The sequence below is a fragment of the Silurus aristotelis genome (genome assembly GCF_946808225.1).
Source record: "Silurus aristotelis genome assembly, chromosome: 11".
Classification (NCBI taxonomy): Eukaryota; Metazoa; Chordata; class Actinopteri; order Siluriformes; family Siluridae; genus Silurus; species Silurus aristotelis.
The window spans coordinates 2,333,494-2,349,253 of record NC_139584.1 but is presented as its reverse complement, the minus strand read 5'-3'; the positions used below and the strand labels follow the sequence as shown (position 1 = coordinate 2,349,253).

At 36.3% G+C, this 15,760-nt stretch overlaps 1 protein-coding gene across 1 annotated transcript in view; it reads left to right on the top strand.

Moving 5' to 3' along the window:
- Nucleotides 1-6,171: 6,171 nt before the first annotated feature.
- Nucleotides 6,172-15,760, top strand: part of LOC310733560 (leucine-rich repeat neuronal protein 1) — a 38,332-nt gene continuing 28,743 nt past the window's right edge. Inside the window, exon 1 of the mRNA XM_083554905.1 lies at nt 6,172-6,416. The gene's annotated coding sequence lies outside the window, so the exon portion shown is untranslated. The remainder of the gene's footprint in view (nt 6,417-15,760) is intronic.

The following is a 15,760-nucleotide window of genomic DNA, read 5'->3' as shown; positions in this document are numbered from 1 at the left end:
GCTCTGACCTGGGAGATGTTAGCTCAACGGATAAGCCTCTGGGATATCCCCCCAACCCCCCCACCCCCCCAGTCGTGCGCTAATATCACACCACAGTACAAACCCATTCTCATCCCTGACCCGTGTGTAATACAGAGATTACAGTCAGGGTCTAAGCTGAGCTCATGACCACGTCCTCGTCTCAGCACTCACAATGAGCTCATATAACTGTCACTAGAGCCGCAATCAGATGATCAGATTCTCTATTTTATCTCTTATTATGATTCTGAAGATGTTTACCAAACACATTTGATCCTATAACCCTTCTGAGATGTCTTCAAAAAATATATATAAATAAAGCCTATATTTATTTTCTGTACAGACATCAGAGGATTATTTAAGAGCATGAACACATCATCATCATCGTCATCATCATTATTATGATCATCTATGCTGCTCTGAGTCAGTGCTTTTCCTCTTCAACGGATCAATACATCTGATCCATTACATCTCTGTAACCACAATGACAACAGAAAAGTAGGGAACATCACGCTGATGGAACAGTTTTACAGAGAAAAGAGTCCTTAATGATATTTACACTTCTTCTTCCTTTTTTAAATAAATATTAAACACATATAAACACAAGAATTAAACAGTAAATGAGTGGAAGAAGTTCTGTGGAGTCCAAATGTTGTTTTTACAACAGAAGAGAAGATGTGATCAGACTCCCTCACCCCCACAGTCACACATGGAGGTGGAAGATTAATGGTTTGGGGTTGTTTTGCGGCTTCCAGCTCATTGGAACCGACTTCACCATACGATAAGACGATAAACAAAAATGGATCCTTAATGCAATTGCATGTTTATTATTAGTGAAAAATCAACATAGACATAGAAAGACTAGACATGTTTCAAAGGTCATAGATGTTTTTCAAAAATTTTGGAGAAAATGTAAATCATCAGGACAGTAAACGGAACTTTTGCAATGTTTCCACACGGACGGATTTAATCGCCGGACGTGTGCAACATGGGGTATTTTAATGCTTGATTTGAGACTTGGTGCATCAGTAAAACAAATATTTAGTGATTAAAAATGATTTTTCAGTGTATTCATTTAAAGAAAAGAAAGGAAGTAAAGAAAGGACGTCATGAATACATTTGTGTCGCATTAAAGGTTTACGTTTTGCATCTTTAATATTTATTTATTTATATTTTCATTAAGTATGTCATAAATAATAACTAAAGCATCATGGATGCTAGTTGATTATCATATCCAAAATCATCACACAATTAAAAATAATATCCTTTGAATAATATACAAAGATAAATCCACTGAAATCCTCAAAATTCGAACCTGATGTTTTCCGCAGCAGATGCAGATAGATCAAGCTCTCAACCAGGAGAACCCCTGGGATGGGACCTTGGACTAACTCAGCCAGATGTTCTACATAATCCACAAACATTTATATAATGCTGCGGCATCCACATTTTTATCCTGAACGATTGTGTGCTTTCAACTTTGTGCTGAGTTTAGAGAAGAACCACAAACGGCTGAAGAAATCAGGTGTCCCAGTACTTTTACCAATGCCGTGTTCAAACTTTTCCACAGTCAGTTGATGATGAAATGTTTGGATGATATCCAGGTTGATATCTACAGGTCTCTGTGTGGGAGCGTGGTTTTTTTTCTCCGTGCTCTGTCTGCTTTTCTTAATTATGATAATCGCTTGTTTGTTGTATAATTATGGAGTGTAATGAACCCTGTCTGGACGGCTGGACACCCTGTCCCGTCTCCAGCAGCCACTCTTCTGTGACCAATCACATATTCCTACATTATTCAAGATTCTTTTTTGAGTGAGTATCAGTCAAAACGAATTCTTTCCAGCTTGACACGAACCAGGAAGTGCATTTCTCGAAACAATGTGTACAAACAGCACAACACAATGGATTTTCTGTAAAAGCCTGAACTTTTCTTAAAATCCCTGTTCATCTCTCAAAAGTAAGTATTCGTGGGAATGAACATCTCATTCCCACAAAATCATCGAAATGTTCATTCGTGTTCTCAGTATGATGCACAGTTTCAGTGTTTCTTGATATAAACAATGGTTTTGGATCACTGCAATTGAAAACGCAGCAAATTTCACTTCTTTCTGTTTGCCATCGATTAGTTTCAGATCACAAATGTATTTATTTGATTGGATATTTGATTTATATTGAGTGTAAAAGACAGAACAGGATTCACACTTTTACTGTACACGTGTTCATTTGTTTTAGTTGTTGATCCGTTTTCAGAATGTAGAATTCTGTGTTTTGTCTGTATTCACTCTCCAACTGAAGGATCACCAGATTCACCTTTGACCTGTTTTAGGGAACTGGTTGATTATCGGTTGATCTGATTCCGTTCACACGCCTTCATTAGTGACGTTCAAGGTTCATCTGCACAATTCATCCATTCATCACATTTACAAATAAAAAGTTTAATAGAAATGTTAAATAACAGATTCTGACGACTGGTTCAACCATTTTGCGTTCAATGACGTACACAATGAACTGATACTGAGATGTTTTGGGGGTTAAAAGGTTTCAGGTGAAACCAGTAGAATATATTTTGATCAACTTGAACATAAACAACTGTGTCTTGTCTTGTGTTGTATTGTGTTTTCTGTCTACACTGTTTGCACCAGGTTGCACTCGATGCACTTTATGTAGCATGTGTTGTGTTGTAGCTTTATGTTATTGTTTAGTGTAGCACCAGGGTTCAGGAGGAACGTTGTCTGGTTTTTACTGTGTACCACTGTGTATAGTAGAAATGACAATAGAAGCCTCTTGACTTGACTTGACTTGACTTGACTTGACTTGACACTGTAGGAAACAGCAGACACTCGTACACAATCCATTAAATGTTGTACAAAAGCGTTCGCCATTCGATCCAACGTTTTTATGATGAGCCCAATTGACTAAATGATGTGGAGGTTCAACAAGTAGTTTTGAGAATTTTCATTTCGGATCTGAGAAACACTCCAAAGCGACTGAGCAAAACTGTAATAAAACTTCATTGGGACATTACGGTGTAGAATCATATGTATAATTGGGAGATTTGTGAGTTCCTGGCATAGACAATCATCTCCTGCACCACTCGAATGATCTGATTGTAGATTCTACTAGAGATGTACATATTCGATTTATTTATTTCTTTTGTCTTCGCACTTTAATTGCTGCTTCACTCTTTTTTTTGTCTAATGTGCCGAGTTAATTAAAGGCACAGCATCTCACCCACTGCACTTCACAGTTGGAAGTTTTCCCTTCTCCCACATCTGACTCACATTTGATTCATCTCATGACGGGCTCGATCATTAGCGGATCAGTGGGATCAGGTGCATTTGCAGTCGGGAGACGTTCCAACTCCTGCAGGGCATTGAGGTCTCTGGGACTAGAGGCGAGAACTTCTGGTTTATGAGACAAGCTTTTGAGGTACGTCGAGGCGTTTCGGTGACAAATCCGACTACTTTGGCGACTGAGTTATTCTGTGTCCTGGTTGATTGAGTGAAGCTAAATTTAGTAAAGAAGAGTGGAGGATTTAAGGATTTGAAACCAATAAATGGTTCTTCAACAGTTCAACTCTTTATAAAGTGTTTAGATGCAGTTGTGCTCTTTGGTGTCTACCTTATATCCCAGAGCTCCCTCATGTCTGGGTTATCTTCTGGCTCTTCTTTTCAGTTATGCTGTTATAGCAAGACTTGGCAGAATCCCGATTCGGACCCTGATCTCACAATAATCCATGCTTCTCTCTCTCTCTAACACATCCTCTATTTCTCCTTGGTCTCTCTGTGAAGCTACACATGCTCCTGAGGTACATTGTCACCTTCTTTGTTCCAGATCTCACTTATTCCTCCTCACATCCCACCTCTAGATGGAGTCCTTTTCAAAATAGAAACCACTCACGTCTGCTGAGAATGTTCTCCACATGAACAGATGAAGATCCTGTAGAGGGTTGGAGAAGCAAGAAGATGGATGTGGACTGAATTAATTCATTTTCATTTGTATGGTGCTTTTATCATTGTCTCAAACCAGCTTTACTGAGATAAAGCAGTAATAAAATAATGTATACGTTTGGTCCTGAAGGTTTTGGTCCTGAACGGTTGGTGGTGAAGGAAAAACTCCTTGAGATGACATGAGGAAGAAACCTTAAGAGGAACCAGACTCAAAAGGGAACCTCATCCTCGTCACTGTTAAGGTGAGAAGTGATTAAACGTGAATTGTATTAGATATTCATTATATTCATTTTAATTTAATTAATGTAAATCATTTAATATTAATTACAGTCCAAATCCATCTTTAAAGATCTTGAGTTGCACAGTCATTTCGTGGAGCTTCAGGCTGTTGATGTGGAACCATCACCAGTGGCCTCCAGTCAAACAGAACTCCATCCAGATCTGAAGAGAAGAAAGGGTCAGGAGCACTACAGGAATTACAGGTCTGCAATTTCCATGAACATCTTTCATGAAAAAGTCTCCATCAGTGAAAAGTTGGTAACCTAAATAATGATGGAACTGTAATGAATCATCGTTCAATGATGAGGATAAGAATGGGTTCGCTTCTAAATCGCTTAAAGTTTCTTCCTCATACCATCTCAGAGAGATTTTTTCTCACCACTGGTTCGTTGCTGGTTTGTTTATTTTGGACAAACTTATAGGGACTTCTTCGTCTTTCGGCTGCTCCCATTAAGACATGATACAGCGAATCATCTGTCTCCATACCACCGTGTCCTCTCCATCTGCCTCTTTCGAACCAACCACCACATCCATCAACCTCCTCTTCAGCCTTTCTTTATTCCTCCTGCCTGGTGGCTCCATCCTCAGTGTTCTTCTACTGATATACCTCATGCTCCTCTTCTGCACATGACCAAACCATTTCAATCCCTTCTCTCTCAGTCCCTCTAATAAACTCAATATACTCGCAGCATCTTTAACTCTGCCACCTCCAGCTTCATGCCCCTGTTTCTGAACTCTACAACATAGCAGGTCTCACCTACCAATGATTGACGAGGAGACGAACTAACAGGGACTGATTTATGAGTTTGTAAATGCTCTACACATAAAATTGAACTGGAATTGAAGAGCGAAAAAAGAGATCTGAAGAACACCATGAGGAGCTTAAGCTGAGATAATCAGCAACTAACCCATTAATCCAGCTTTGTACTACATGTCCTTGGAGGTGGACAAATAGACCGTATGGCTTACAGTGAAAAATGTTTTCTATATTTGTTGTTTGGTTTTTGCTAGTGGTTTGAAAAGATTCTCAACATCAGGACGTGTAACGAGGCTCGTCATATTTCAGCAATTACAGTTATTATGCATTTAATCTAATGTCATACTTTTTTATCCATTAACAGAGTTTATCCCCCACCATCTCCTCTCTCCAGTTCTTTATCTTCGCCATGCAGGGTGTTAGCTTTAGCAATGTATTCTTTATTCACAGAGGTGCCCTTGAGTGACCTTGATGGTACCACCCAAGTATATCTTATTTGTGTATCTAAAAAGTCCGCTTAATGAGATGAGTATGTATCGCAAAACATATCGAGTAAAGCTTTTAAGTTACATGAAAAATTGTTCCCAGGTCAATCCTGAGCTCGGGTTGTTGCTCTCCAGGGGTCCTCCTGGGTTTCCTCTGGGTCCTCCTAACTTCTAGAAGTTGACTCTTGGTGTTAAAGTGTTCCCACCTCTTTATTTATCCCTCATTTGGATTTACAACAACCCTAAAAAGTGTGTGATGTATCGTAAATGTGCTCTTTATGGTTCAACACCAGCATCACAAATAAGTAGCATCATCTCAGGGAGTGTAACAAAATATAGTGAATATACAAAACAATCCTGGAATATCATGATTATGTGAAGATGTTTAGATGTTGAGTGTTTCCCGTCAGTGGTGGATCATAAACACGTCTCTCTCAGAGAGGGTTATTTCTGGTGTATGATCTAGCGATGAGGGAATGTGTGTGTGTGTGTGTGTGTGTGTGGTTCGTGTTTTTGCCGCAGGAGCGCCCGATCTGAGATCAGGACCATTACGTCATCGCTGTACGGTAAAAAAAAATGAACCAGTGCCCGCCTCTTGGAATCTGATTGGAGGAGGTTAAATAGATGAAGATGCTGATTGGTTAATAAGTACTGTTAAATGGGGAGAGGGGGCGGGACTTAATGGGCGCGTAGGGCGCTTCAAATAGGGCTGGAGGAAAGGAAGGCAGGAGAGGAGAAGAGAGGAGCCGGAGATGAGAGAAGGTTAGAGACACTTGGACACCCTGGGAGAGACTGGGAGACACTGAAAAGTAGAGTCGATATAAATTGCCAACCCCTGAACCAGCATTTAATTTAAGGTTCGGATTGGAGACAGACAGAGAAACGGGGAACAGCGGGAACATCCGATCCATCCGGCGTCGGCTGGAGGTAGGGGTTTTCATTATATTACACACACACACACACACACACACACAAACACACACACACACACACACACACACACACACACACACACACACACACACACACTTAAAGATACAACCTAAGCAATTTCTCAGATTTGCATCCCACCCCTACAAAGCGATCTATAAATAGATTCCGTACAGTCGCATCTTGTCGCGCGCAGGTTTGACTTCTCAGCATCAGCATCAGCATCAGCACCAGCATCAGCACCAGCAGCATCCTGACCCCCTGGACAGTTTATTTATTCTAATTTGTTTTGTTATTGTTGTTTTAATTGACAAAACTATGCATTTAACTAATAACCAAACACCCCCACACACACCCCCACACACACACCCCACACACACAAACAATTTAAGAATAATGTGTGTTTCATTCCAAGTAGGCCATAGGTGTGTTTTTTATCCACCTGACCCACTTCATCAAAATAAATAAAATGGAGCCTCTTGAGTTTTTCAAGGTCCCGTTGGAGGATTGTTAGGGTACGATGGAAATAGTTGCGCAGATTGCATGCAGGATGTGTATTATTAGTGTATTATTAGTGTATCATTAGTGTATTATTAGTGTATTATTAGTGTATCATTGGTGTATTATTAGTGTATTATTAGTGTATTATTAGTGTATCATTAGTGTATTATTAGTGTATTATTAGTGTATCATTGGTGTATTATTAGTGTATTATTAGTGTATCATTAGTGTATTATTAGTGTATTATTAGTGTATCATTGGTGTATTATTAGTGTATTATTAGTGTATTATTAGTGTATCATTGGTGTATTATTAGTGTATTATTAGTGTATTATTAGTGTATTATTAGTGTATCATTAGTGTATTATTAGTGTATTATTAGTGTATCATTGGTGTATTATTAGTGTATTATTAGTGTATTATTAGTGTATCATTAGTGTATTATTAGTGTATTATTAGTGTATCATTGGTGTATTATTAGTGTATTATTAGTGTATCATTAGTGTATTATTAGTGTATTATTAGTGTATCATTGGTGTATTATTAGTGTATTATTAGTGTATTATTAGTGTATCATTGGTGTATTATTAGTGTATTATTAGTGTATTATTAGTGTATTATTAGTGTATCATTGGTGTATTATTAGTGTATTATTAGTGTATTATTAGTGTATCATTAGTGTATTATTAGTGTATTATTAGTGTATCATTGGTGTATTATTAGTGTATTATTAGTGTATTATTAGTGTATCATTAGTGTATTATTAGTGTATTATTAGTGTATCATTGGTGTATTATTAGTGTATTATTAGTGTATCATTAGTGTATTATTAGTGTATTATTAGTGTATCATTGGTGTATTATTAGTGTATTATTAGTGTATTATTAGTGTATCATTGGTGTATTATTAGTGTATTATTAGTGTATTATTAGTGTATCATTGGTGTATTATTAGTGTATCATTAGTTTATTATTAGTGTATTATTAGTGTATTATAAGTGTATCATTGGTGTATTATTAGTGTATTATTAGTGTATCATTGGTGTATTATTAGTGTATCATTGGTGTATTATTAGTTTATTATTAGTTTATTATTAGTGTATTATTAGTGTATTATAAGTGTATCATTGGTGTATTATTAGTGTATTATTAGTGTATCATTGGTGTATTATTAGTGTATCATTGGTGTATTATTAGTTTATTATTAGTTTATTATTAGTGTATTATTAGTGTATCATTGGTGTATTATTAGTTTATTATTAGTGTATTATTAGTGTATCATTGGTGTATTATTAGTGTATCATTAGTTTATTATTAGTGTATTATAAGTGTATCATTGGTGTATTATTAGTGTATTATTAGTGTATCATTGGTGTATTATTAGTGTATCATTGGTGTATTATTAGTTTATTATTAGTTTATTATTAGTGTATTATTAGTGTATTTTTAGTGTATTAGAATCCTAATTCCTAATAGAATCCATTTATCCTGATGGATGTAATATAGAACTGATATTCAGCATTCCTACAGGTTATATCGTTGCCTTTGTGCTTTAAGATTACACCTTTATATCGTTTGAACGGTTTTGTTTTATTTTCTAGAGAATAACATTCGGCTGTAAACAGGTTTTATATCACAACATTAGAGGGGTTTCGAATGAAATGTTCTGTACTGCACCGCTTCTCGAAGTAGAGTCACTTTTGTTTTCTAGTCTGCGCTTTAGTGTGTGTGTGTGTGTGTGTGTGTGTGTGTGTGTGTGTGTGTGTGTGTGTGTGTTACCTGGAAATGTACATGTAAAGTCTAAAAGCATAGATTATCCTGTATCCAGTATATACAACGTGTCCCATAATGTACATTTTTATATCCCACCTTCTCTACACCTCTTGTGTCTTACACACATCCTGCACTAATAAAACCTTTTATATATGTTTATATACATTCTCAGTGTATTTGCTCACCAGCTCTCGCACATGTTTACTCTGCCCAGAGCCTTTATATATATTTTTTGTACTTACTCAACAGCTCGTGCACATTTTTTTCTGTCATAGCCTTAATATTAATTTTCTGTTCATTTATGCACCAATTTATTATATGTTGTAATTACATAAACAGTATTTGCCCAATATGCACTTGTCCATTTGCACTTCTGGTGAATGCAAAACTGCATTTTGTTGTACCAGTTATCTATCTATCTATCTATCTATCTATCTATCTATCTATCTATCTATCTATCTATCTGTCTGTCTGTCTGTCTGTCTGTCTGTCTGTCTGTCTGTCTGTCTGTCTGTCTGTCTGTCTGTCTGTCTGTCAAAAACTTCTCATCCATCATGATCTCATCCACACAACTGAGCAGGTTGGTCTTGCTCAAGGTCCCAGGCATGGCAGCTTAATGATGTATGAGACTGGAACTCCTGGAACCTTCCGTCATCTAAACATCTTAACCATAAAGGTGCATGGTGCCCAAAAAGCTTAAATATCATTGCAGGGATTTAAATAATATTTACGTTTACAATAACATATTATTTAATATAATATAAGTGAATCTGAGGCAAGGTAAGGAGGTGAGGTGAGGTGAGGTGAGGTATGGTGAGGTGAGGTGAGGGATTGATATGACTTTAAAGAAAGGTTTAAGTGAAATGCAGAAAGAAGAAGAAGAACCATGTTTTAGTATGTAATGGATGAATTCTCTCTTTGAAAACAATGTTGGCAGTTGTTTGAGGTTATAACATGAGGCAAACTGATCCAGGCTGTTTTTAGAGACTCGGCTTGACTCCCTGGGAATCCGGGATAAACTGGGCAGGAGTTACAGAAAATCGATGGAATTAAGTGTGAACTTTGTGTGAAAGTAGAGGAAATTTGTAGCGTCTTGTCGAGATTGTTTCATTGATGTATTTCCTTAAAATGAATTGATTTCTATTATATAAAGGGTTTGGAGTAGATAACATCAGCTCTACACACTTCCTGGATGTGAGGCTGTGAAAGATGCTGTGAAGCTGTTGAAGTTCCAGGCTGGGTTTTTAGTCTAAGTTTGACTGGAAACACTGGATATATTGGGTGTATATGATGTCTAAGTTTCTTTTATTTGTTTTATGCTTCTTTCTTTAATCACAAAGTTATGACTTGTGTCCATTTCTAAGTCTAAGTTTACATTTACAGCGTTTGGCAGCCCCAGTTATCCAGGACGACTTACAATAATCTCATCAACTGATCAGTTGTAGGTTAAGAGGTAAAGCTCAAGACGCAAATGGCAGCTTGGTGGTGTTGGGATTTGAACTCATGACGTTGCATAACAACCTTATTCACGGATCTACCACTTCCCCCATGATCAGTGTGTCCATATCTTTCATCCTGTCTTTAAATAAGCTTTTTATTATAAAATCCAAAAAGATCTATTGATTGTTTGGAGATCCCTTTTGTAATCTTTTGCTGGTGTAAGATTCCCAGATCACGTAAATACAATGTGTGTAATGAAATGATGATTTGTATTTATATAAGGGTGTAATATTATAGAGGAATTAGCATCATGTATTGATGTATTGTTTGAGTTGTTACAGATCACCGTGTGTTTAGGCCTGTGGGCCTGTGCCGAACAGAAGCGCTAAAACCCAGAGTATATGAGAGTAACCCGGGCCTCCGAGTGAGAGGTTTTGACTCTGTGAATTACAGCAAATGAATGGGATTCAATGTGACCTTTGTGTGTAACTGGAGGAACTTTGTAGTGACTTGTCGAGACTCTTTCACTGATTTATTTCCTCAATAATGCCTGAATATGAGGATATATCATATCCTTCCTCGATACGGGGCTGTGAATAGGAAACAGATAGATAGATAGATAGATAGATAGATAGATAGATAGATAGATAGATAGATAGATAGATAGATAGATAGATAGATAGATCGATCGATCGATCGATCGATCGATCGATCGATCGATCGATCGATCGATCGATCGATCGATCACCTCGGGGTTAAAATACATAATAGGCATGAACAAAAAAAAGTGGGACACCTCATTTTTCCAGTCATATGTGGTTCTTCTCCAAACTGTTACCACAAACGTGGAGGACCACAATTGTTTCGGACGTCTTTGGATGCTGTAGCATGTCATTTTTCCCTTCGCTTGAATAAGGAGACACAAACCTGTTCCAGTATGAGGGAAAATGAAGAAGAATGCAAGCTCCATGAAGATACACTTTACATGAGTTGGAGTGAAAGATCTCCTGCGATAGAGCTCAGACCTCAACCCTATTAAATATAAATGATCTCACTCACCAACATCAGTAGACAAAACGTGGAATGGAATTCTACAAAAACGCAATAATAGCAGGACATATTCCTCTCCAGCACATGGAAAGCGTATCTTCATGGAGGGTCATGGTAGTCAGGGAAGTGAATTTGGTGCCTCCAAATTTGGAGAAAGAAATTACAGATTGCTATATACATATACACATATATATACTTTTGTTTATAACAATATGTCAAGTCATATGGTACAACCGCATCGTTCACAGCGAACAAGGAGGAATATGTTTGTCTGTGTTTATGCAAATGAGCTTTTTTAATCTAATTGCAATGTTTAATGCGGTTTTTATACAATTTTGTGTTCCGCCCTGTAGCTTAACACAAGCCTTGAAAACACTAATCTATTCAGTAGAGGGAGGAGATGAGAAGAAGTTGGAACGTGATTAATGGCAGCTTGTCACATGATGTCTGTCATCGACATTAACTCATTTCTATCCACACAGGGAGCAGGTGCTACACCGAGGATTCTTATACTGCTATTATGTAGAAAACGTGTACCAAACCGAATCCTTCATCACTCTCCCCAAACACACTCCTGGGCTCTTAAATACAGCGTACAGATGTTTAAAGGGAATGAAGTTGTAGTTGCGTTAGCAGGTTTACCCCACAGGCCCCTGCTGCAGAATTTACAGTCCATTAGCAGCGTTCCCTTTTTGTCTTCAACCATTAAACGCCTCATTTACAACATTTATCATTAATTAGATCTAGCAGTTTGACTTCCAGAAAGAGCTTAATGGGAAGTGTGTGCTCTCCAGGTCGAGCGTTTAGCAGAACTGGAGCTTGATTCAGATCCAGCAGCAAAGACAGAAATGCTAACCGGAAAAACCCAAGCAACAGATCACACGAGCACCTGCGCTATTCAGATAGAGATAAGGAATGTCCTGATTGTGTCATCTGATACATCACAAACACACACGCACACACACACACACACACACACACACACACACACACACACACACACTTTTATCATTTATCATAATTTTATTTCTGGATTAACTTCAGTCTCATTTAGGTAGCAAAGGACTAGCATAGCATAGCATAGCATAGTGTAGCATAGCGTAGTGTAGAGTAGTGTAGTATATTTCAGTGTTGTGTATCATACTGTAGTGTTGTGTATCCTGTAGTGTATCATAGTGTATTTTATTCTAGTGTAGTGTTGTGTATCCTGTAGTGTATCATAGTGTATTTTATTCTAGTGTAGTGTTGTGTATCCTGTAGTGTATCATAGTGTATTTTATTCTAGTGTAGTGTAGTATATTCCAGTGTTGTGTATCATTGTGTAGTGTTGTGTATCCTGTAGTGTATCATAGTGTATTTTATTCTAGTGTAGTGTAGTATATTCCAGTGTTGTGTATCATTGTGTAGTGTTGTGTATCCTGTAGTGTATCATAGTGTATTTTATTCTAGTGTAGTGTAGTATATTCCAGTGTTGTGTATCATTGTGTAGCGTTGTGTATCCTGTAGTGTATCATAGTGTATTTTATTCTAGTGTAGTGTAGTATATTTCAGTGTTGTGTGTCAAAGTGTAGTGTTGTGTATCCTGTAGTGTATCATAGTGTATTTTATTCTAGTGTAGTGTAGTATATTTCAGTGTTGTGTATCATAGTGTAGTGTTGTGTATCCTGTAGTGTATCATAGTGTATTTTATTCTAGTGTAGTGTAGTATATTTCAGTGTTGTGTATCATAGTGTAGTGTTGTGTATCCTGTAGTGTATCATAGTGTATTTTATTCTAGTGTAGTGTAGTATATTCCAGTGTTGTGTATCATTGTGTAGTGTTGTGTATCCTGTAGTGTATCATAGTGTATTTTATTCTAGTGTAGTGTAGTATATTTCAGTGTTGTGTATCATAGTGTAGTGTTGTGTATCCTGTAGTGTATCATAGTGTATTTTATAATATTGTAGTGTAGTATATTTTAGTGTTGTGTATCATAGTGTAGTGTTGTGTATCCTGTAGTGTATCATAGTGTATTTTATTCTAGTGTAGTGTAGTATATTTCAGTGTTGTGTATCATAGTGTAGTGTTGTGTATCCTGTAGTGTATCATAGTGTATTTTATTCTAGTGTAGTGTAGTATATTTCAGTGTTGTGTATCATAGTGTAGTGTTGTGTATCCTGTAGTGTATCATAGTGTATTTTATTCTAGTGTAGTGTAGTATATTCCAGTGTTGTGTATCATAGTGTAGTGTTGTGTATCCTGTAGTGTATCATAGTGTATTTTATTCTAGTGTAGTGTAGTATATTCCAGTGTTGTGTATCATAGTGTAGTGTTGTGTATCCTGTAGTGTATCATAGTGTATTTTATTCTAGTGTAGTGTAGTATATTTCAGTGTTGTGTATCATAGTGTAGTGTTGTGTATCCAGTAGTGTATCATAGTGTATTTTATTCTAGTGTAGTGTAGTATATTCCAGTGTTGTGTATCATAGTGTAGTGTTGTGTATCCTGTAGTGTATCATAGTGTATTTTATTCTAGTGTAGTGTAGTATATTTCAGTGTTGTGTATCATAGTGTAGTGTTGTGTATCCTGTAGTGTATCATAGTGTATTTTATTCTAGTGTAGTGTAGTATATTCCAGTGTTGTGTATCATTGTGTAGCGTTGTGTATCCTGTAGTGTATCATAGTGTATTTTATTCTAGTGTAGTGTAGTATATTTCAGTGTTGTGTATCATAGTGTAGTGTTGTGTATCCTGTAGTGTATCATAGTGTATTTTATAATAGTGTAGTGTAGTATATTTCAGTGTTGTGTATCATAGTGTAGTGTTGTGTATCCTGTAGTGTATCATAGTGTATTTTATTCTAGTGTAGTGTAGTATATTTCAGTGTTGTGTATCATAGTGTAGTGTTGTGTATCCTGTAGTGTATCATAGTGTATTTTATTCTAGTGTAGTGTAGTATATTTCAGTGTTGTGTATCATAGTGTAGTGTTGTGTATCCTGTAGTGTATCATAGTGTATTTTATTCTAGTGTAGTGTAGTATATTCCAGTGTTGTGTATCATTGTGTAGTGTTGTGTATCCTGTAGTGTATCATAGTGTATTTTATTCTAGTGTAGTGTAGTATATTTCAGTGTTGTGTATCATAGTGTAGTGTTGTGTATCCTGTAGTGTATCATAGTGTATTTTATTCTAGTGTAGTGTAGTATATTTCAGTGTTGTGTATCATAGTGTAGTGTTGTGTATCCTGTAGTGTATCATAGTGTATTTTATTCTAGTGTAGTGTAGTATATTTCAGTGTTGTGTATCATAGTGTAGTGTTGTGTATCCTGTAGTGTATCATAGTGTATTTTATTCTAGTGTAGTGTAGTATATTTCAGTGTTGTGTATCATAGTGTAGTGTTGTGTATCCTGTAGTGTATCATAGTGTATTTTATTCTAGTGTAGTGTAGTATATTCCAGTGTTGTGTATCATTGTGTAGTGTTGTGTATCCTGTAGTGTATCATAGTGTATTTTATTCTAGTGTAGTGTAGTATATTTCAGTGTTGTGTATCATAGTGTAGTGTTGTGTATCCTGTAGTGTATCATAGTGTATTTTATAATAGTGTAGTGTAGTATATTTCAGTGTTGTGTATCATAGTGTAGTGTTGTGTATCCTGTAGTGTATCATAGTGTATTTTATTCTAGTGTAGTGTAGTATATTTCAGTGTTGTGTATCATAGTGTAGTGTTGTGTATCCTGTAGTGTATCATAGTGTATTTTATTCTAGTGTAGTGTAGTATATTTCAGTGTTGTGTATCATAGTGTAGTGTTGTGTATCCTGTAGTGTATCATAGTGTATTTTATTCTAGTGTAGTGTAGTATATTCCAGTGTTGTGTATCATTGTGTAGTGTTGTGTATCCTGTAGTGTATCATAGTGTATTTTATTCTAGTGTAGTGTAGTATATTTCAGTGTTGTGTATCATAGTGTAGTGTTGTGTATCCTGTAGTGTATCATAGTGTATTTTATAATAGTGTAGTGTAGTATATTTTAGTGTTGTGTATCATAGTGTAGTGTTGTGTATCCTGTAGTGTATCATAGTGTATTTTATTCTAGTGTAGTGTAGTATATTTCAGTGTTGTGTATCATAGTGTAGTGTTGTGTATCCTGTAGTGTATCATAGTGTATTTTATTCTAGTGTAGTGTAGTATATTTCAGTGTTGTGTATCATAGTGTAGTGTTGTGTATCCTGTAGTGTATCATAGTGTATTTTATTCTAGTGTAGTGTAGTATATTCCAGTGTTGTGTATCATAGTGTAGTGTTGTGTATCCTGTAGTGTATCATAGTGTATTTTATTCTAGTGTAGTGTAGTATATTCCAGTGTTGTGTATCATAGTGTAGTGTTGTGTATCCTGTAGTGTATCATAGTGTATTTTATTCTAGTGTAGTGTAGTATATTTCAGTGTTGTGTATCATAGTGTAGTGTTGTGTATCCTGTAGTGTATCATAGTGTATTTTATTCTAGTGTAGTGTAGTATATTCCAGTGTTGTGTATCATAGTGTAGTGTTGTGTATCCTGTAGTGTATCATAGTGTATTTTATTCTAGTGTAGTGTAGTAT